This window comes from Girardinichthys multiradiatus, chromosome 22 (assembly GCF_021462225.1).
Source record: "Girardinichthys multiradiatus isolate DD_20200921_A chromosome 22, DD_fGirMul_XY1, whole genome shotgun sequence".
Taxonomy (NCBI): Eukaryota; Metazoa; Chordata; class Actinopteri; order Cyprinodontiformes; family Goodeidae; genus Girardinichthys; species Girardinichthys multiradiatus.
The window spans coordinates 36,250,794-36,274,474 of record NC_061814.1 but is presented as its reverse complement, the minus strand read 5'-3'; the positions used below and the strand labels follow the sequence as shown (position 1 = coordinate 36,274,474).

General features: G+C 40.0%; 1 long non-coding RNA gene across 7 annotated transcripts in view; it reads right to left on the bottom strand.

The window, feature by feature from the left end:
* LOC124859241 overlaps positions 1 to 23,681 on the bottom strand; it is a 70,921-nt gene that overhangs the window by 3,770 nt on the left and 43,470 nt on the right. For 6 of the 7 annotated variants that reach the window (XR_007036035.1, XR_007036036.1, XR_007036034.1 and 3 more), the window contains one exon: positions 7,001 to 7,192. This is a non-coding gene — a long non-coding RNA (uncharacterized LOC124859241). The remainder of the gene's footprint in view (positions 1 to 7,000; positions 7,193 to 23,681) is intronic. The other variant, XR_007036038.1, reaches the window with a different exon arrangement.

Sequence of the window (23,681 nt, the reverse complement as noted above, 5' to 3'; positions counted from 1 at the left end):
AAATAAACATATCCATCTTGAGCTACAAGCCTGAACACAACTAAAAAGGAAAATTTGTAAAAATGATAATACAAGCCATTTAAGCCTGGTAGTTCTGGGATGCCAGCCACCCTGGGCCGGCAGCAATTTCTGCCACCTCCCAACCAATTAAAATGCAGAAGATCAACTGAGATTTTGGGGCAGGATAAAATACCATCTAGTCCTGCACACAAAACTTATATCCTAGTCTACTTATTCTCAGCAGCATGGGGGTGTGTATTGCGGTAGGGGCAATGGGTGTGCATTGCCCCTACTCAATAAGCATGAGTACCAACTTCTCTTGGACTACATTCACACTGCAGGTCTTAAAGCTCAATTCAGATTTTTTGGTGAAATCCGATTTTGTTGCGTGGTCGATCACATTTCCAAATAAATGTAATTTGTAGTGATCTCCTGTGTGAACATATTCATACAACTCAGGTGTCCCACTTGCACAGTAGACGATGCAATGATGTCACATGTAGCAAGCGTGCTTAGTGTTTGCGGAAGTAAACATGGATGGAAATGTTGGCCTGTATTTAGTGATTTTTAAGTTGTTTTCCAACCGGAACCTGCATATTAACAACGCAATATTTTTAAGAAAATCGAAAAGAAAGAGAGCAAGGTTTTTGGAAATGGCATTTTGTGGGGCAGTGGCAACGTCGTCGGTACAGAGAAATGTGTGGGTTCGGAGTCGAAGCCAGCAGTGGTGGCATAGGGATGTGAGCAGCTTTAATGATACGGACTTCATTCATAATTTTCGAATGACAAAGGCAACCTTTATGTGCATATGTGCATATTTTTCTTCCCGCTTCCATGAAGCAGGACCCAGAATAGTGACATTTGTGGAGTTTCGATGACGTACAGATCGGATGAATGCGACATGGCTGTACAGACACAGGTCGCATTTGAAAAGATCAGATACGTATCAGATTTAGGACCACATATCCAGGTGGCCTGGGTCGCATTTTAAAAAATCAGATCTGTGTCGTTCAGACTGTCATGAAAAGTTTGGATACAGGTCGCATACGGCCAAAAAAATCGGATTTGGGTCATTTCCAGCTGCAGTGTGAACGTAGCCTTGGTTGCATATGCATAAAAATAAATGAAAATTAATTAAGGGCACAACTGACAAATAAGTTATATTTTATTTTGCCATGCTTGTGTAACATTGGGACACTGCATATATGCCCCATGTCAAAAATCACTACTTGTAATTCTTAAGCGAGCCCAGTTCAGCTCTATTGTTATTTATGTCAGAAACGCAAAGTTTTAACCTCTACTTCTTGCCATCTGAAAAACCCTTTGACCTAAATTACATGAAATTTTGTGTTTAACTTAATCAGAATTTGGCCTGGGCACAAATGCAACGATCCAGCAATTTCCATCAGAAAAAAAGAAATAGCAAAATTTAGGGAAGATAGATTATTTGCTTGCCATCTTAAGTGAGCATGCTTAGCCAGGCCATGTCAGAAAAAATCTAAACCTCAGAGAATAAGGCTTATTTTGACTGGTGGCCAGTTCAGCAATAAGAAGTTGCAGGGGAGAAGGGGGGGGTGCACGTGTATGCATGTTGAACCATTGCTGTAAATGCAGTCAGCCATTTATGTCTGCCTTTTTCAGGTATATATGTGTTTCCAAATCTGTTATTAGCCAAGCAGCTTTTTGGCAAAACGCTACTTTCACTCTGAATGAGTCAGGGGTGACTTTGTCCCAGAGAGCAAGTCTTAGTGAGAGAGAGTGGGCTGATACACATAACCAGACACAAATCCTCTTAGCCAAAAGGACAAAAAGGCTTTTGGGTGGCTGCTTAAATCGATCATTGTAGCTCAACTTTAAGACTTCCTCTGATGCCTTTCTGCTTTGCACTAATGTAAATATGTGAGCCCCCGCAGGAAAAGCGAGAAGGAAGCGAGGCAAGCAGGTAAGGGGGTAGGTGAGAGGGTGGGTGGTGTCATATTCTGCAATCTGGCAATGGCCTGAATAGCTACAGCATCACTCAGTTTGGATGGGTGTGCGGACTACATTATATTTGTAAAATCATCCAAGGAAAATACGTTTTATCCTCTTCACTTGTGTGTGTAGTATGGAAATCGGAAAAAGTCACAATAACACAGACACCTTAATCACTTCTTTTGGTGTAGCTGCAGAACCCATTATCACTTCAGTGATTATTATACTGACAGATGAATCTCAGTATTCCCTTGGCACAGAGTGTACCTAAATGCACTGCATGAGTGGCCATCTTGAGAAGTATGCAAAATTACACTCTTTATAACACCCCATCGACACCATGTGTGTCTACACTTTCAACTCCTACAAATACACCATTGCATATGTCATGTTATCACACACAACGCCAGCGAAACAAAAGTTTCATTACAGTTAAAAATGAATCAAATTAAATGTTAATAAGGTTTTTTGTTAATGCCTTAAACATTATTGTAAAAACAACAAAAATAGAATAAAAAGAGACAACTTTGTGGTTGCATTAATGGCACTAATGAAAGTCATCTGTACAAAATCTTTTTGAGAAAATAAACCAAGTTTACAAAGATCAAAATGTTTATTTTTCCCTTTTCAAGAAAAAACTACATATACCCACTGGCCACTTTATTACCTACACCAGTTCTGTACATTTAAGCATCTAGACTTGCTAAAGTTATGGATCAGAATGGGCAGGAAATTGTCTATGAACATGGCATGGTTATTGGTCCCAGACGGGCTGGTCTGAGTATTTTACAAAATGCTGATCTGCTGGGATCTTTACAGACAACCACCTCTGGGATTCACAGAGAGTGGTTTGAAAAAGCGAAACTATCCAGTGAGCAGCAGTTGTGGGATTAAAAAGTCCTTGGTAACATCAGAAGAGGATGAACCTTAAAACAAATGGGCTACAGAGGCAGCCAGCTGCTACGTCTGTCAACTAAGAACAGGAAACTCAGGTTAGAATTATCAAAGGCTCGCCAAATTGGACGATAACACTGTTCCAAAATGTCTCCATTCAATGTGAAATGCAGACGGCTGGGTCAGACTTTGGCATGGACATGAAAGCATCCTGGTTTGTAAATTTCAGGTGGTGTGTAATGGTGCGTGGTATATTTTCTTAGCATGTTTTGACCCACTAAGTACAAACTGAACATAATTTAACATCACACCTTGAGTATTCTGGAGTTTCTGGCCATCCTTTCTTATTATGATCATAGTGGACACATCTCTGGATCCAATTACATTATACAAATAAAAAGGATTTTAATAGAGAATTTTAATTTATGGACTACAGGATCATGGGGAGGATTGCTGATATGACAACTGTCCAGTAGGCATTTAACAAACACCCTCAATAAGGAGGTTAGCCACAAAACAATCAATCCTAAAGAAGCTTGCTGTAGCCAAGACTATTAATGGGAAGTTGAGAGCAAGGAAGAAGTGTATTAAAACATGTGCACAACCCACAGGGATAACCACATTCTTGAGATGATTGTAAAGCTAAACCCATTCAAGAGTATATATATATGTATACAGAACATGGGGTAAAACTGTCATTTTCTTTGTGTTAAGACCCTCAAGAACCAGAACCAGAAACATCTTACTTGGGTTAAAGAGGAAAATGGAATAGGCTGTTGTTCACTGGTCCAAAGTCCTCTTTTCGGTTGAAAATCAATTTTGCATTTCATCTGGAAATTAAGGTGCTATAGTCTGAAGGAAGAGAGGCACACAATCCAGGTTACTTGAAACCTATTGTGAAGTTTCCGCAATTAGTTGTGATTTTTGGCAGCCATGTAATCTGCTGGTGTTGGTCCATTGTGTTTTCTCAAATCCAAAACACCACTGCCATCTACCAGAAAATTTTAGAGGATGCAATGCTTCCCTCTGCTGACAAGCTTTGTGAAGATGTTGATTTCCTTTTCCAGCAAGACTTGGCACCTCCCCACACTGACAAAACCATGGTATAACTGACCATGATTGGTCAGAAATTTGGTCTAATCTAAACCCCAAAGCAAATCTATGAAAGATTGTCAAGAGGAAAATGAGAGACAAGCAACCTGGGCTTGCTTTAGACATTTGCATAGCCATAGGCTGATCGCCTCACACTGAATGATTCTGGAATTCATGCAAAAGGAGCCCCAACCAAGTACTGAGTGCATATACCGTACAGTACATGGACACACTTTATAGTAGGCAGACATTTCTGTTTTAAAAACATTTTTATCCACCTCATGTAATATTCAAATTGTTTGAGGAAAATAATTTTTTATTAGCTTTTAAGCCATAATACAAATTAAAAGTAGTTTATGTTTAAAATACATGAACCCTTATAATAAGTGAATTGCACTTCTATTATTACTAGAATTACTGAATAAAAATAACTTTTTGTTGTATTCTTCTCTATTGAGATGCACCTGCACAATAAAAGCTTTAAAAGTTAGAGGATGCATACAGATTCATTGAGACACACAACTCACAACTTTTTTTATGTGAGCACACCTCTTAAAAATTAAATAACACCTACTATCTGCTGCGATGTCTGAAACATATGCTTTGGAAATTACAATAAAAAATGGAGCTCTGTTAAACTGTCATTGAAGTTATGGTATTTGGCTCAAAGTACGAGTTTTACATTTTTTTAAATATTATTGCCAGAAAATGTAGGACTTGTTGAACCTTTGCCTTCTTTGTCTCAATGTTTCATAAAAGCAATCAGCCACTTGACGCTTAGCTTTACAGAGGTACTGCAAAGCTTCTCATCTGCCTCTCCACTGTTCTAAAACCCACTGTAGTGAAGCCTCTCATGGCTTACTGTTTAAATATACACTGTAAAGTGACATGTGATGAGGGCTGGGAGACTGTTTTTTGCCGTTAAAGTTTAAATGATCGAGTCAGCTGAACGCCCGGCGAACAGTGAAAAGTTTGGCGTAAAGATGTTTTATAAATTCTCACAAAAAGACACTCCCCTTCAACTGTCAGCGCTGTCAGTGCTACATTTGTTTTCTACAATTTCCTTTTTGTTTCCGTCATGCATCAGCAATAAGCCATTGGAAATGAGTGGGGATTCATTGCCCTTTTAGAAATTCTGACAAACAACCAGTCAGCCTTACAGAGGAGGCTCGCCACGGTCGGTTGACTAAAGCAGCTTCATTGCTACTATAATGTTGCATGCCATTCAACTCACAGGCAAGCGTGTTTGGTTGCTGTTACCTTCTCTCAGTTGCCATGTCAGTGAGGTGCACATCATCCTCGTTAAGCATTTGTTTCCAGCCTTACTCACAGATGATTATTAATTTAGTGACTTTAGACAGCTCCCGTCAGCCACAAGGACTCCGCTTATCCACCAAGGGACATATCAATGCTCATTTTTCCCTCCTCCTCTCTTCTTTCTCCTCTTCCTATCCCCTCTCCAGGGCTATTACACTGAGTGTTATGTTTACTATAACCCGCATGCTTGTTAATTATAAATCACCGGCTCTTCTTACGTTCTAATAATTGGTGCCTCCTCTCCTACTCAATGTGGTGGCTCCCACAAATAAATTCAGGTACGACGTCATTAAGTGGCACTCTCACAACAGATCTTGACAAACGCAACGAAGGCAATAAAACCAGGAGGTTGGAGGGGGTACGAGTGGGGGGCTTGAACAACTGTAATCAGTGTTTAACAACAGTCTACGCTGCGATCTGAAGACCGCTATGCTCACTGGTGCTGCTGCTGATGGGGAGCAGTGTTGGACAAAAGAAACACATACATAATGTACGGATGGGCATTGTATTGAGCTTGTAAACTTTTTCAGCTGTCTTGTCATCGGTGTCACTGACTAACACTGGTTTCAGATGCAGCTGTTCCCTTACCAAGAAAGGTGTCAAGTTTTCAAAGTTTATGGCATTCATTCAAGGGTATGGTGGGTAAACCATGGCACAGTGAGTAATAATGTGGCAAAACAATTTTGTTTAATTTACTCAGACCAAACCCTAAGGACTTTGAAAATATATTTACTCCTCCTTTTTAACATTCTGTCAAATTATAACCATGAACCTCAAAGTGACGGTAAAACCAGAATATACAAATTAAAAACATTTTACTAATAAGAAACTGAGAAATGTGGCATGCATTTAGGTTTTCTCCAACTTTAATCTTATGCCTCCAAATAAAATCCAGTGCAGCCAATTGCCTGAAAAGTCGCATAATTAGTAAGGAGTTAAACTTTGTGTAAAATAATCTCAGTACAAATCCAGTTACTTTGTGAAGGCTTCAGAGGATTGTTTTTGAACATTAGAGAAAAAACGCCGCCATCATGAGGACCACAGAACACAAAAGGCAGGTCAGGGAGAAATTTGCGCAGAGATTTAAAGCAGGGGTACGTTATAAATTAGTGTTCCCAAGCTTTAAACATCTCTTGGAGCACTTTTTAATCCATTATCTGAAAATGGAAAGAGCTTGACACAGCTGCAAGCCTTCCAAGACATGGCGATCCACCTAAACTGACAGGCTGGGTAAGGAGTGCATTTATCAAAGACATAACAGTAGCAGCCAAGATCCAAAGCTCAGATGGGGAAAACTATTGACAGAACAATTTTTATGATGCACTTCAAAATTAGGCCCTATTAAAATCTTAGTTTAAAGTTTATCACTAACCATGTAGGGAGGACAACGAAGATGCGGGAGATGGTGCTCTGATCAGATGAGAACAAAAGTTAACGTTTTGACTTGCATGCAAAACACTAAGGGCAGCAAAATAACTGATACTGCACTTCACCCTTTCCAGCAAGACAAAGCTAGAATGGAATAGTTTGGATCAAAGCTCATCCATGTGTGAGAATGGTCCAGTGAAAGTTCTTCAAACTTAAATGCAATTTAGAATCTATGGCAAGACTTGAAAAGTGCTGTTCACAGATGCTCTCCATCCAATATTTCTGACTTTGTGCTATTTTGTAAAGAAGAATGTGCAAAAACTTTTGTCTTTAAATGTGGAAGCTGATACAAACATACCTAAAAATGTTAAAAGATGTAATTTCAGTGAACGGGTGTTAAAGGGTGCGATGCTGTCGGTGTAGAGGTTTAAGCACACGGCCCATGTGCTGAGGCTTCGGGCTTCAATGTAGCAGTCCCAGGTTTGAGTCCTGTCCCCGGCAACGTTTCCTGCGTTTCTTCCCATCTCTCTATGCCCCTGTTTCCTGTCTTCTGAAAAAAAAAAAAAAAAAAAAACAGTAAAATAGGGGCCACTAGTGACACAAAGAAGGGTGTTAAATGCTAGATTTTTTGTTTTTGTTTTTGCTAATCCCTTTTTAAAGCTAGTTGCAGTACCACCCAGTACAGAAATTATTATGTTTTTGATATTTAAGTTGCCTGATGGTTAACAAATAAGAAGTTTATAGTACACAAAACATAATGCATCATTATAACAAACCCTCACTAGCAAAAAAGCTTAGCTGAGCATTTTAACCTCACACCACCTCATCAGAATGTATCCAGTTCAGTAGGAAGTCCGCTGTTACTTTTTCCAAATTGGCAGGGGCAGAAGAGGCCACAACAGTAATGGGAAGACCCTTCACATTTTTTCTATCCCTGTCTCTTTCTTCCTCCTCATGTTTTTCTCATCAGAGAGAAATCTTTCAACTAGCCAAGGAGGTTTAGGACAACTGTGAAGTCTGACATAATTATCAGCGGCTTGGCTTTAATCACACTCTCCTCTGACTCCTCAGTGCACATTATCTAACACCAAACACATAGTTTCCTGCCTGAACCAGGCCAATTTAGCCTGCTAAAGCCACTCAGAAAGTTAGCTGTCACAGGCAGCTCGAGATGGACAGAAAAAAGGCAGCAGAATGCAAAAGAGATGTAATGACAGACCATATTTTGCTTTGTTGTTTCGTTCATTTTTTATTCTTTAGCTGTGTTCACTTTTAATCAGTCTGAAAATGTGTCAGTTTGATTTCACATCTAACAAAGCTGTAGATGATTTATGTCACAAGGTTGTATTAGATAAAAAGGAGTTTGGTAGGATTTGAGAGACACTTTGAGGAAAGCAAAGATTCAATTACCTTGAGTTACCTGTATAGGATGTCATTTGAATGATGGCTGAATTAATAAGAGCTTTCTGAAAATCTCTTGAAATGTGTTTTTGAGATACATCAACTGTAATCAAAGGAAATTAAAGCGATGCTCTGGTTAAAGATAATTTAAAGTCTTTACAATTCCATGTAACTCCTCTGACCTGAAGGCCTTGCTTTTCAGATGTGTGCTGTTTTGAAGTCTACATTTGTTTGTAGTTGTTTGACAGTCTTTAGATATAAACTAGAAAAATGTTCAGTGATATGTTTTGAATCTCAGGAAGAAAATTTGTGATTTTTTTATGCCTAATTCAATAAAAAAAGAAAAACTGTGAGCAAACTGATGCAGCGAAACATATTAATGTCAGTTCTGCCACACCCTTCCACATCCTGAAATTGGCCAGTGAATGGAAGGAGGGGGAGGCAGAGGGGTCGCCGGAGTGAAAGTAGAAATTTTCCAAGTGATGAAAAAGAGAAAGATCACAAACAGAAGCACTCGCTAATGTGTTCCCAGGATGCAGCCCATTCTAACTAGACCCCCGGACCTTTAATGCTGTCTTTGACAGACCATCCTAAAAAAAAATATACGATGACCATCAGCGGCCAACAGTGGGATGCCACTTTCTTTTTGGGGTAGTAGGAAATGAGCCCGGACAGGGTTGCATGGTGTTTTAACCTTTGAGATACTTAGAAAATTGATTTAGGATGGGCTGAAGGAAATGTAGTATCATATACTCTAAATATGAGACACTGAGCTGACAAAACACACCATGACAATAAAAAAACAAAGATGTTGGGTCTTACAGTGGATCTAAATGGCACCCACACTTCTATTAAAGCAGCCGCTTTTTGTCATATAAAAAGTGAAACTGTGATAAATCATTTCCAAACCTTTCCCACCCTTAATGTGACAAACCCAGAAAGTTAAGTTCAGCTGTCCTTGAAGGATTTTCTTGACATTTTCCCATCAGCATCCTTTAGCTAAAGCCAGTTTCCAAAGAGGGCAAAAAGAATCTTATTGTTCAGAGGTATTCAGTCATGAGTGAACAGAAACTTTAAGACAGCACTTTCATCAGCTGGCAGGCTCAGCAAAAATAACTTCAGATGAAAACATGGACTCTATTCCTTGTTTTCTACATTTGTGGGTAATGGCTCTCAATGTGGGTCTCCCAAAGTCTTAGAAATGGCTTATCAATATGATGCAATGAAGGCAGATATCAGCTGGAGAAATACAAGACAACAGCGATTTCAGAAAACTGAAGGTTTATGCAAAATTTATTAAAAGGGGGCGGCTCTGGTTGGAGGGCTCATTTGGAGCAGGTGGACCCCTCCTTTTGTTCATGCCCCTCTCTCCATATGGGGCTGGGGTTCGTTGGGGACTGGGGTTGGAGTGGGGGGTTGGGGTCGCTCGGGTTTAGGCTGTGCCGGCACTAGTCTGGACTGGTGCTGGGGTCTTCCTGTCTCCACCCCGGAATGAAGAGGACCACCTCCTCGATCCGGGAGCTGGTTGCCCTTCTGGGATATCAGTACCTGGACTTGGGAGTATAGAGTATCTATGGGGAGTGTGAGTGAGTATATGACACCCATTGTTGTCTGTCTTTACGTTGGGTGTGTGGGTATGAGTGTTTTATCTGTATGCATGAGGGTTTTGGGCTGCTCCCTCTCCTATATCAGCTTTTCCTTTTTGTTTCTGTCTCTGTGTTCATTGCAATGAAATAATCCTAAAGCAGTTTCTAATAAAGTTATTATGTATATATATATATATATATACAGGGGTTGGACAATGAAACTGAAACACCTGTCATTTTAGTGTGGGAGGTTTCATGGCTAAATTGGACCAGCCTGGTAGCCAGTCTTCATTGATTGCACATTGCACCAGTAAGAGCAAAGTGTGAAGGTTCAATTAGCAGGGTAAGAGCACAGTTTTACTCAAAATATTGAAATGCACAAAATATTATGGGTGACATACCAGAGTTCAAAAGAGGACAAATTGTTGGTGCACGTCTTGCTGGCGCATCTGTGACCAAGACAGCAAGTCTTTGTGATGTATCAAGAGCCACGGTATCCAGGGTAATGTCAGCATACCACCAAGAAGGACAAACCACATTCAACAGGATTAACTGTGGAAGCAAGAGGAAGCTGTCTGAAAGGGATGTTTGGGTGCTAACCCTGATTGTATCCAAAAAACATAAAACCACGACTGTCCAAATCATGGCAGAATTAAATGTGCACCTCAACTCTCCTGTTTCCACCAGAACTGTCCGTCGGGAGCTCCACAGGGTCAATATACACGGCCGGGCTGCTATAGCCTAACCTTTGGTCACTCATGCCAATGCCAAACGTTGGTTTCAATGGTGCAAGGAGCGCAAATCTTGGTCTGTGGACAATGTGAAACATGTATTGTTCTCTGATGAGTCCACCTTTACTGTTTTCCCCAAATCCGGGAGAGTTACGGTGTGGAGAAGCCCCAAAGAAGCGTACCACCCAGACTGTTGCATGCTCAGAGTGAAGCATGTGGGTGGATCAGTGATGGTTTGGGCTGCCATATCATGGCATTCCCTTGGCCAAATACTTGTGCTAGATGGGCACGTCCCTGCCAAGGACTACCAAACCATTCTTGAGGACCATGTTCATCCAATGGTTCAAACATTGTATCCTGAAGGTGGTGCCGTGTATCAGGATGACAATGCACCAATACACACAGCAAGACTGGTGAAAGATTGGTTTGATGAACATGAAAGTGAAGTTGAACATCTCCCATGGCCTGCACAGTCACCAGATCTAAATATTATTGAGCCACTTTGGGGTGTTTTGGAGGAGCGAGTCAGGAAATGTTTTCCTCCACCAGTATCACGTAGTGACCTGGCAACTATCCTGCAAGAAGAATGGCTTAAAATCCCTCTGACCACTGTGCAGGACTTGTATATGTCATTCCCAAGACGAATTGACGCACACGTTGGCCATAAAAGGAGGCCCTACACCATACTAATAAATTATTGTGGTCTAAAACCAGGTGTTTCAGTTTCATTGTCCAACCCCTGTATATATAAATGTATGTATAGATATATGATATATTATAGCATTAGCCGTAATGTTTCACTTGTGAAAGTAAATCTGTTGGGCTTCTTCTTGGCACTCAGACAACAACTCTGAGTGCTACTCTGCCAGACAAGACAGGTTAAAAAATATAAAAATAACAAATTATCAAAAGGCTGGCAAAAGCCGGCAGGGAGACTGGAGGAATAGTGGTTGTGTTCCACATCTGACAACAATTTCCTGCTTTGGTCATATGTCCATATGTCTGGACATGAGGAGTGTAGTTGCAGAGTTTCTTTCAAGAAACAATACGCCAAAGCTGGCTAAAGTCTGCTTAAATCTTCTAAGAGAATGTATTATTGCCTGATAAAACTGAGCTGTAACATGTGGGCCATGATTCAAAAAGTTTTTTTTTTTGTTCAAACACAAAATGGTGGTAACAACCTCAGGATATGATGTTACTTTTCTTCAGATGGAACAAGAGTTTTTGTCAACGTGCATGAAATTATGGCCAATTAGTTCTCATCCAAAATATTCTGCTAGAATGCTCTGGTGTCTCCTGCAGATGGCTGTGGACAAGAGTTGTCCTACACTGATAGATGTGAAGCACTTTGGAAAGGTTCAGGAGGCAAATATTATCTAATCAAGGAGTGGCATGCTTCTGTACCAAAAACACTGAATGCTGAAATTTTATCAAAAGGTGTTTCAGCAAAACATCACTGTAGGTCAGGGGTGTGCACACTTATGCAGCCAGGTCATTTCAGCTTTTTCTACTGTTCATGATTTCGTCAATAATGGATTTATTTGTTTTTCAGTCAAATTTTACATTATATATACCACATTAAATAATCACTGAATAAATATACAGCAAATGACTGCAATGAATTTTGACAAACCAGAACTGGGTGCCCAAGGTGAAAACTTATTGTGGATTTCTAACAAGCTAATAATACAGTAAAATCATCTGACCTTCTCATCTTTATTTTTGCCAAATCTCCAAGTAGAAGGTTTAGACTTTTTTACTTTTATTGTCTTTACAACATAGTAATGATGCGTATTAATTATTCTCAGCATGAGGACCAATTGAAGAGTTCTTCAGATTAGTATTCACAGTTTTTTAGACACTCAGTAAACGTTGGAAAAAAGAGAAAAAAAAAACAAAAAAACATGTCATGACAACCAAGATGGGGTTATTGAGAAAAGGGCAGAGATCATTTATTTGCTCCCAAACTGTGCAACATCAGTGACCGCTCTGCCAGCCTGTGCCACATCAGTTTGAGGAGGTCAAGTCAACTCACTGGCAGACTGCTTCTGGCCTGGTCTCACCACAGGATGAGTGCCAGTTCAGGGCCAAACCTTCAGGCCTGCAGCAGACTCTTGCATCAGAGGAACGCACACTTCACTGGCTTTTTACGGGGGGCTAATCAGGGAGCCGCTGGGGCGTGGGGCTTTCAGCTCCATCCTGTACCCTTTAAACCCCTGGGAAGTGTGTTTGGGTGTTTTTAGGGAGTGGAAGGGGCATTCTTGACCGGCTCTAACTGTCAACTAGCCAGTCAGCGCATAAGAAAAGAGGGGTGACAGAGGCCAAGAGGAGAGGGGAGAAGGAATAGGCGAGAAGAAGAGATGTATGACAAAAGGTTAGGTGGGAGCTATCCTGGGAGAAGGTTGTCCGGCAGCTTTACTCTGCTAAGTGAGAGTGGGTTGTTCTTACAGACATCAGGGCTGCAAGCAGCCTGTGGAGGTGTTTTGCTCCTTTATTTTGCATTCAAATATAAAAGCTTTAAGAGAAAAGCAATACAAATATATGCAAAATTCAAAAGTTAGGTTTTTCAATCAAAACTTTGGTCTCAAGGTGAAAAGTTTAATTTGCAAAACTAGTTTACTTAAACTTTTGGTTACAACCAGAAGTGAATTTCCTGGATAAGACCTAATTTGAACAAACTCTGTTTTCCACAAAAAAATATCCTGGAAATTAAAGTTTTTTTCTGCATCCAACATTTTTTTAGTAAAGTCTCAATCAATGATGATTCCTTTTGACGGTGCAACCAGCTATTTACATTTGACAAGATTCTGAAACATCTTGACAACCAATAAGCCATCAAAACATATCTTAGAACTTCAGTTTTGATTTAAAGGACTTATCAAGCAGTAAAGTTCAACTTTTACTGAAGATTTCCTATTTAGTGTCAGCATCTAAGGTAAAATGACCATGAAAAAATTTATCAAATTACAGTTACAAATTAGTACAGACAAAGACATTAAAAACTGTCACAAAGTGCAGATAGAAATAATCACCACCACCTTACAAGATTTCAAGCATTTCTAAAAAAACGTATAAAGATATCAGGTATAGTTTAATACTTTCACATTGTAACTGATAATTTTTTTAAATGTGCAGGTTGTTCAACTCATGTGGCTCTGCTCTAATCCTAACATCACAAATGTCAAAGTTGCAAATGCAATCAGACAAAAAAGTCTGGTAGTTTAAGGTGTTCAGCCCTATCAACAAGTTGAGGATGTGGATCTTTGTTTTTATTGCTTTTTTAAGGATCGTGGCAAAAAAAATATAAAGCAGTCCACACTAAAATAAACAAAGAGTTTTATGTGGTTCTAAGCGTGAAAAAATAAAGTGCATTTTGTGGAACAGCATTTATGATGTGTCACAATGTATACTGTATGTGTATGGGGATGAAGGGTGTAGCATTTACATTGGGCTACAAGTCAGGACAACATAGGTTGTCTCATGTCACAGTTATCTTTTTACATACCTAATAAAGGCCTTGTTGGACTAAAGGGTCATTGCTCTAACGGTTGCTCTTTAGCTGTTTATTATAAATTTACAATACAGCCCAAAGGCTCAAAAAGCGTTTCTACACAAAAGCACAGATGTTGTTCCGCTGAACAAAACAGAACCAAGGGTAGCAACAGTATTGAAATTTTAGACTGTTAAAAAACCTGTTAACATAGCATTCTATGTCATTGATTTGAACCTTTTTAATTTTAAACTGCAAAAACAGATGTCATACATCTCACTAACTGTTAGCTCCCCCACCCAGATGATTAACTAACATTTTGAACAAGATAAAACTAATATGACATCTTTCCACAGCAGGTATGGAAACTATTACAGATAATAATGTCACAAAATCTCACTTCAAAAATTACATACAAATCCTTCAAGCGCATGCACATTTGGGTTATACAGCAGGGAAATGATTCAAGGAAACCAGAAAGTCATAAGATTTAGGGAGCGATCACTTTTTCAAATAGAACCAGGATGGGTGAAAAGCTACTTTCACTTAATAAACTGAGTCAGCTCCTGAAAGTCTGAGCCCATGGTTCTCCACCAGAAAAAGGTGGACTGCCCCCTCCGGGTTGGGAGTCAGTCTTTGCCTCAAGCAGAGTATCTTGGTGTTTTGTTCACGAGTGATGGTTGGATGGATTTGAGCTTTGTTTGTTGAATTTTGGTTTGTTGTGGTCATCTGTGAGGAGCTCAAAGTAGTGCCACTGCTCCGCATGAAAAGGAGGCAGTTGAAGTGGTTCCGGCCCCTGATCAGGATGCCCCCTGGGTGCCTTGCTTCGGAGGTTTTCTGAGCACACCCCACTGGAAGCAGACCCCAGGGAAGACCCAGAACTCGCTGGAGAGACTATTTATCCTGTTTGGTTAGGAACACATTGATATCTCCTAGAATGAGCTGGAAGATGTCGCTGGGGAGAGGGATGTCTGGGTTTCCCTCCTGACCTGATGTCATTTAAGCTGAAGACGGATGGACGGACGGAATTCCAAAACAGCTTTTTGTAATTAATAGGGGTTCTTCTTGTCTGACAGTGAAATGTGTTTGATGATCTGAAACATTTAAGTGTGATCAAAAAGCAAAAACAGAACAAATCTAAAAATACTTTTCACAGAAATGCAGTTTTTCTGAATTTCAATAAAAGAAACCATTGAGAAGATTTAAGGTCTTGAGTGTCTGATTAATGTCTTACTAATGTGTAATCTCATCCTTTTCTCTGAGTAAAAAGTATCACAACCATTTCAGACTAAATAGAAACTAATGTATAAGTAAAATAGCCAAACCTATCAGTGGTCCTGAATAGGACTAATGTGTAGTGCTGGACAGGCAACTGCGGCTGAAATTTTTATTTTTATTTTTTACTATAACGTTATTTCCTTTTATTAGATGAAATGTGAAAACAACAGTTTCAGATTTTTTAAGATGCTTTAGATGTTGTGAAGGCCAACAAAAATTTCCAAATTTTGTTTATTCCTTTTAGTCTAATAGAGGAATGTCAAGTTTCAAGTGCAGTTATGAGTGTGTGATGCAGCAGTTTTCATAATGCTTGAATGTGTTTGTTCTTTGTGTGTGCAGATGTCCATAAACGCTTGTTCACGTGTATTTCTTAGCATGCTACACCAAGCGCCCGGCGGTGGTGGTCCATTATTGAGCCTTTGAGAGGAGAAGAGGCTGATAAATTCAAACTCTTTATGTAATTGTCTTTCGCATCTGAATACAAATCCCTGCTGCTTATGATTCATCATATTTATTTTTTTATTTCCTCCAGCAACATCTTTTATTAGTTGTGCACACGGCGGCGAGATTTAATTTCTGCAGAAGGGGGACAACAGCATCGGCTTGATGATTATTATTGAGAGTGTGATACTACAGAGGCTGAAATAAAATCTATAGTGCATTAAAGTGACAGATTAGGAGGAGAGGAAGGTTCATTTACAAGTGTTAAGACATCAGTGGCTAATGCCCTGCAACGCCAAATAGAAATCCACCCTGGTCCCTGCTCTGCAGGTCTATTTGAGGGGAACAGCGTGAAGGAATGTGTGTGTGTGTGTGTGTGTGTGTGGGGGGTGTATGTGTGACTCTAGAATGAGTGAATGTGTGTGATTCACTCAACAGGGAGCCTCTAGTGGAGATATTTGAGCATTGCTTGAAGATAGGACGGTATTGTAAGTCACAGTGCCAGAGAGATGAGGTCCTAAAATTACTCAGCAACATTAAACTGTGAAAATGTTCTCCCCTGCTGCCTGAATATTCAACATGTTTTTAAGAAAACAGGTTGATGTAGAATATGAATGTTTTCATGTGCCTATTTGAGGTATATTGGTATATGCATAACAAATAATAAAAAGAGTAAATTGTTATTACAACCAAACTTCTAAACAGTTCAGTTTGGTGACTTTCATCCAGTCATTTCAGGTGAAAGTAATCATTCTCCAGTTTTCAACCCATCGGCAGTTGACAACTGACCCTTACTCTTTAGCTTAAAATGCTATGTGGCATCAGTAACTTCATTAAAGACCTTCTTTTCGGCTGTCTCTTTTAGCCTCCTATCCCCAGTTTGATGAAGTTCTTTCACATGAGCTCACAAAGACCTATCTTACCTTGAGTGGTGTGAACCTGTATTTTTTTCCTGAGCTAAAAAAAGACACCTATCAAGTCACAACAATTGGAAATTAATCATTTTGACTGGTGGAGATGATTTCATTACCATGAGGCTCAGCAAACACCATATTCGAACCCCCACCCCACCCATCTCAGTCTTGTGTCCTTGGGCAAGACACTTCACCCGCTTGCCTGCTGATGGTGGTCAGATGGCCTGATGGCGCTGATTGTATGCCAGCCTCACTTCTGTCTGTCTGCCCCAGGGCAGCCGTGGCTACAATGCAGCTCACCACTGTCAGTGTGTGAATATGTGGATGAGTGCGTGAATGACTGATTGTTGTGTAAAGCACTTTAGAGTCCTCGGACTTGATCAAGCGCTATACAAGTGCAGGCCATTTACCATATTCAACAGGTAAAGACTCTCATGAACAATTAGAATGAATATCAAATTTTGCGTGTATTAGTTGTGTGTTAGGAGAATCCATCTCTAACAAGTCGCAGTAGTTCAAATGCACAATTGGGAATTTCTGTTTTAAATTAATATGGGACAACTTTTATTGTTTCAAATCGCTTTAAATGCTGCAATCAAGTCCACAATTTGTATGAAAACAGATTTATTGATTTGAGGTAGTCTAGTCTTCCAGTTAATTGGGGGTTAGAGGAAATGGAGGCCCCGACAGACCCTCCCTCTCTTGAGCCCACAGCTAATAAAAGCAGTAAATGACGTACAGGCAAATGAGCTAAAAGGTAACACTCATTGGTGCCTAAACAATGTTGCAACTGCAGCAGCTGATTCCCTACTTTTAAAAATGGGGGAAACCAAACGTTTTTGCTCCAACATTTTCAAAGCAAAAGAAATTGTATCACTAACTGCAGCTTTTTCACAGTAGCCACCAAAATATGTTAGAAGTAATAAAATTAATTTTAGTTCCAACACGATCAGTCACAGTTTATAGAGTTGGGGTCATCCATTTTGGGGGGAAAGACCGGCTGGGCTGAGCAGTTCGACATGCACAGCTTAACAGACGTTGCAGCTCTGACGTCACCCGGGATTATAAAACCTGGGGAAAATAAACTTTGGTTTCCATTTCCAGCATGTCTCATGGGACGACGCAACAGAGGTGCACATCTGGAATGACAGAAGCTCACAGGCGAGTTCAGTCTTTTTCCTCCACACGGCCATTCCCCGAATGGCTTGAAAGCTGGAATTCTGTCTGATACAAGAAGGTCAGAAGATTCATATACTGATCGAAGACACTCCAGCGCAGGTGGAAACCCACAGAGGTTTTATTTCCAAGGAGACCCCTTGTTGATTCAGTCGACTGCAACGGTTCTTCATATTTTTCCCATGTTGGAAACGTGGACAGATGAGAAGTTTATTATTTTTGAGTTGATCACGGACGCGTGTCACTCTGCACCCCCACCCCATGTTTCTTCTTCAAACCTACCCATCCTCAACCGGAGGAGAGAAGGAAACAACGTCAAAGTAATTTCGTTCTTTTTTTATATTAAATTGGATAGGTGTATTTAGAGGTCTGGGCAGGATGAGGCATAGTTAAGGTGATTTAAAATCACCGGTAGTTAATCCAAGGTATCAACTTGTTGCATGCAATACTGATTGAAGTGTTTTATGCTGAGTGGTGTTTTGATTTGCTGTGCAAGTGTGCTAAATCGAGTAGCGTGGATGCGATCAGCAAGGTGCGTGTGTTTTGTCTGGGTGATCCCAAATAAGCCAAGAGTTAAAAGTTGGGCTTTAAAGTTTTTTCATTCAAAGTAGCTGCGGTCTGGGCCTCGTGGCCTGACTACTCATTTGTCCCAGTTTTATTACTGGAGTTTTTCCACCGAGTTCCCGCCTCAGAGTTTTATGACCCTTTGCTCGAGATTTGGGGCAATCAGCTGCTAGTGGCTAAGGGCGCTGCCCACCGTCAACCAGCTGATCGCCGCAATCGAGACATCAGCACACCAGCAGAGCTTCTCTTTCCAAGTTCGCCAAATTGTACATTTTGTCCATAAAACTGCTTGTTGGATCTTCATAGACACTAAATGTGCATATATTTTATTTTATTATTATTGTTAGGTAGTTATTTTTATCACCTTTGTGTAAAATAGCGCTTGTTAGTTAGGTGAAGGTTTTTGGACCAGAATAGTAATTATATCAGGGCTATGTGGCCGATAAATGTTCACATACATAAAGAGAAGTGTTTGTGTTTATTTCGTGCAAGAGTGATTTATCTGTCAAAATAAGGTCAAAGTTCCTCCACCTTTGGTGAAGCAGTTGATTAAGCAGTGACATTTAGTGTGATTTGTAATTATTAAGGACTTTGAGCTCATAATCACAACACCAGAGGACATCTCTGATTTATATTTGTAAGTAATGATTTTTGGTTAAGAAATTATTTTTCTGAATTATGATTTTTAATTATAATTTTAGATAAATATAAATTAATCAATAATCAGAATCCTTACATTATTGGCATTCCCTAAGACGAGCTTTAGAACGTCAGACATCACTATTGCACGAAATAACACTATTGTGATATCCTGACCTCTGTTGTGAGATTTGGTGAAATTTTGCAAAAGTCCTTGTAAGCTGGAGAATGTATCTTGACTTATATTTGCGCATTTCTACTGCATAGGAGTAATAATATACTCCTAATAGTAATAATAATCTTTCTAAGGTGCTTTTGTGGATGCAAGGTGAACGTTTTGTGTAGTTTATGGTGTGAAATTCAACCAAATTTTCCAGCTTGTGAAAGCACGCCCTGCTGTGCTTAGAGCTGTAGCACAATCAGCTTGTTACCATAGCAACCAAATTCTTGCCACAGTAGGAAACATCCTATCTGCCTCTGTTGTCTGTTGTTGTAACTACAGCTATATCTAACACTCCCCCTGTCAGGGAGGAAGCACCACCACCGTCTGGTGGCTATTGAGTGAATTGCAGTTGCAACAGGATTTTTTTCTCCGCCGCAGACAGGCGTTCAGTCCATCTTGCGGTCACTACTGAGAATTTCAGTTGCAACGACAGAAATGAACTAATTTGATTAGTTTCCATTAACACAGGCAGATAATCCCATTACTGATGATCAAAGGACATAATTTGAGCTAAAATCATGTTATTGATCATTCATTACCACTTCTGCTCTGAAATTTATGCCTTTTTGCTGGGGTTTTCTTGTGTGTGAAGCATGTTTTGACCAGACCTGTATAACTAACTTTAGTTGTCTAACTTGGTAGGTCCTGCTAGAAAGTAAATGAATAAATAAGTAAATAGTATGCATCACTAACTTTCATTTGAAGCTAAGAGTAGCGTTTGAATGTTTTAATTCGCTTATCCCACTGTTATCTAAACAAAAAAAAGAAGTTGTTCATAGCTGAACAGCTTAATCGGTTTTGTATTACTGTTAATTAATTTTAGCGGTCATTCATAACTGAACAGTTTGGTCTGTTTGAGTTACCACTAATTGTGACTACTGGTATTTTTAGCAGTTGTTCATAGCTGAACAGCTTTGTTTGTTTTGTGTTGTCTTGTTTTGTCATTGGGCATTTTAGCTGATATGGACAAACATCCCAGGCTGCTGCTGGAGCTGTGAGTCAGGAGGGTACTCCACAGGAATGGAGGCACAGGAAGCGGCTGGAGCTTTGATTTTATTGTCATCAGAGGAGCGTAAAGATCTTAATTATTATAGCATTGAACAATGTGAAGCAAGGATTCAGGAGTTGCTCCAAGTCATTAAGAATCCACCAAAAGACAGGCAGGTGGCTGATGTATTAGGACAGCCCATTCTTTCATATCAGCAAAGGGTAATGTTGGAAGTTTACCAGCATGTTAAAATGCAGCTTGAGCTTGGTGATACCTTGCAGACAGCAGATGCTGCTAGGGGTGAACTGTTAGAGGTTAAAAAGAAGCTGGAAGCAGTTTAGTTGAGAGCCAGAAGATTGGAGGTAGCTGAGAGTAGCGAGTAGCCAGAACACACCCCCATCCCCAGAGGACTGGGGGGCGGAGGTAAATCCCACCTCACAGGTTGAAACCTTTGAAGGTGAGACACACCTTCAACACGGAGAGAGAACCTTCTGCACAGAGCTGAATAAAGTAGATGCTGCTCTACAAAGATTTCCTTCTCAGGCTCGTGGTGTTCCCCACACATCCACCGAACCCAGAGCAGGTGGGAGTGGTCAGATTAGATTCAGTGCTGCGGTGTCCCACCCCACTGTAGTAGGCAGCCATGAACAATACCTGGGTGCGGATCCAGTAGAAGTAAATAGGGGCGAGCAGCCTTTACACTTGAATCGCAGCACCTTCCTCTACGATCCCTCACCTCCGCCAAGGTAACTGGAGCGCTCTCTCTGGGACTCAGGTGGTTCATACTGCCCTAAAGCGCTGCCCAGGACCCGAGTCCATGGAGCACAGGGCCCACCATTGTACATGAGCAGCCCCCAAGGGTGACGCGTGATGCCCTGACACACCATGGATGTAGCAGGAGTGAACCTTCAGTTGATGATTCAGATGGGCCAGCACCAATTCCTGAGAGTGGATTACGCACATGCCAACTTGAGTCTCTTGCCAAAGATATAGAGTGTTTTGATAATAATGATGCAGAATTAATATTGATGATTATCTTAGGGTAGTCGAACGCTGTCTTTAAAACCTGTACTGCCCATCAACACGGGAAAGGTTGAAGCTCATTTGGAAGACGACAACCAGGAGTGTCCATGTTTTCTGTGAAGCTTTAAGGGAAGACTATTCTGTGTACATGGACCAGGCCTCTGCAACTCTTGGTGCTTTCACCATCCAGCAAAAGAAAAGCGAAGCACCCAGGGAATATAATCAACGCTTGAGAGCCCCTTACTTCCAAGGACGTAATGCTCCCGGCATAGAGGAGGACCATGCTTTTAAATCATTAGTCCTTCACAACCTTCATGGAAGCATACAATACAATGCTAGTATGTACTGTAGAACAAAAACCCTTACCATGCCAGAGATCCACAAATATGCTTAGATGGCATGGGAAACATGTGCATGCCCTACTAAGGGATCAGAAGGAGAGGCTAGAGTTTTACAGGTGCACACAGAAGAAGACAGATCAGAACCCATGTTAAGAACAGGTTTAGGAAACAACATAGGTTTGGTCTGCAGGACCAGGGTGGTATGGAGTACCAACCAAAATACAAGTTGCTGGACCACTGCCAGCCGAACAGACAACCTGACCATCATGTGAGGATGACTTCAGCAAGATTCTGACAGAAGAAGTGCGCCAGGCATGCACCCAACCTCCACCAACATTAGAGGCAGCTGACCATCCAGTGAAATCATCAGTAATCATAATCCTTATAGTAGCCAGGGCAAGGAAAAGTAAAATGAATAGAAACTCAATCAAGTGTCCTCAACACTCACACAACACAATACAATGCTGTATACACATGATACCTGGGACCTGGGACATGATACCTGGGAAATCTAGTTGTGAAATATTTAAATGGCCTTTTAATAAGCAAAAAACACAGCAAAATAACTTAAAGTAATATAAAAAACACATCACCAAGATTTAAACTTGGGATCTCACAGGATAGCATTGGACACCACTACTCCCACAGTTACAGCCGCCTTCCATGGTTTTATTATTGTAATGATTCAGTCCAACCACAGACATGCTTTTATCAGCTGTAAGATGAGTGTCCTACACGTATGAGTTGTACATATACACTACCGGTCAAACGTTATAGATACACTTACTCACTTACTGGGTCTCTTTATTTTCATGACTATTTACATTGTAGATTCTCACCAAAGGCACCAAAACTGTGAATGAACACACATGCAATTATATAGTAAACAAAACATTTGAAATAACTCTAAACATTTTTACATTTTAGATTCTTCAAAATAGCCAGCCTTTGGTTTGATTACTACTTTGCTCTCTTGGCATTCTCTCCCTGAGCTTCGTGAGGTGGGTCACCTGAAATCACCAAAGAGTGTTGAAAGAACTTCCCAGAGGTTCATTGAGAGACGGCCAAAGGTTAATATTTCAGTCAACACAGTAAAGGGGGACTACTTTAAGAAATCTCAAATATAAAACATATTTAAAGTTCTTTTTTAATTTTTTGTTTCCTTCTTAGTTGCATATGTGTTCATTTACTGTTTTGAGGCCTTCAATGAGAATCTATGTACAATGTAGATAGTCATAAAAATAAAGAAAACCATTAAATGAGAAAGGCATTTTAAAACTATTGACCGGTAGTGTTCAAAGTAAAGTACTCTGTGTGAAGGTAGATCCCCCATTTTACAACATAGGTGCTCACCCTAACAGTAAAATCAAGTTTTGAATGCTCTTTGGAGGGTTTTTTGTGCATGGCTTTGTAGATTTGATCTCATAGAGCTAACTACCAGTTTTTCTCAACCTACCACAAGCATTTCCTGAGGCTGGAATGATATCATTCTCAAATCTTTATGATTTTCCTGAGATTTCAGACGTGTGTTAAATTTTATTAGCATTAGAATTTAGATGTATGCAATGAAAAACTTAGATACACATGTATGGATATAGTCATTGTAACATAAATCAGTTACATTCCATGACTGTCAACTTGAAACAAATGTTCTTCTAAATTTGATGTTTGAGTTACGAACAGGTGTCTTTTGTAACTTTAAATTACATTAGGATGTGGGGTGTTTTTTTAAAGATTAGAAATGTTAATGTCCTTGAGCATTTGTTTAATGCATAAATTAAAATGTCTTCCCTGTGTAAAGAAGATAAACAACAGTGATGGTTTTATTATGATAAACCAATCTGGAAGTTTGCATGCTTAAAGGCGTATTCATTAATAGAAGGTAATGCCATAAAACAGAATAAATTAATTAAGAATTTGTTAAGAGATAAATAATACGATTTAAGTACTCTACTTGCATTTCATGCATGCATTTCAATGTACGTCGAATTTGAAACCAGTACTAATGTGTCACTTGGTATAATGCGCTGTCGCCCTAACAGGAAAAACAGACCCAACCCGACCATGTTAGGTGTTCTTTTTTTTTTGCTTGAGATGTAGCAACCATAGGTTGGGTCGGGCAAAAGTCAGCATAGAAGAATATTGGAAAGCAGTCATGCTACAATGGACAACGTGTCAGAAGACAAAACTGAGAGGTTAGTAAGGACATCCAGCTAAACTCAGAAACTTCATGGCTTATGCCTC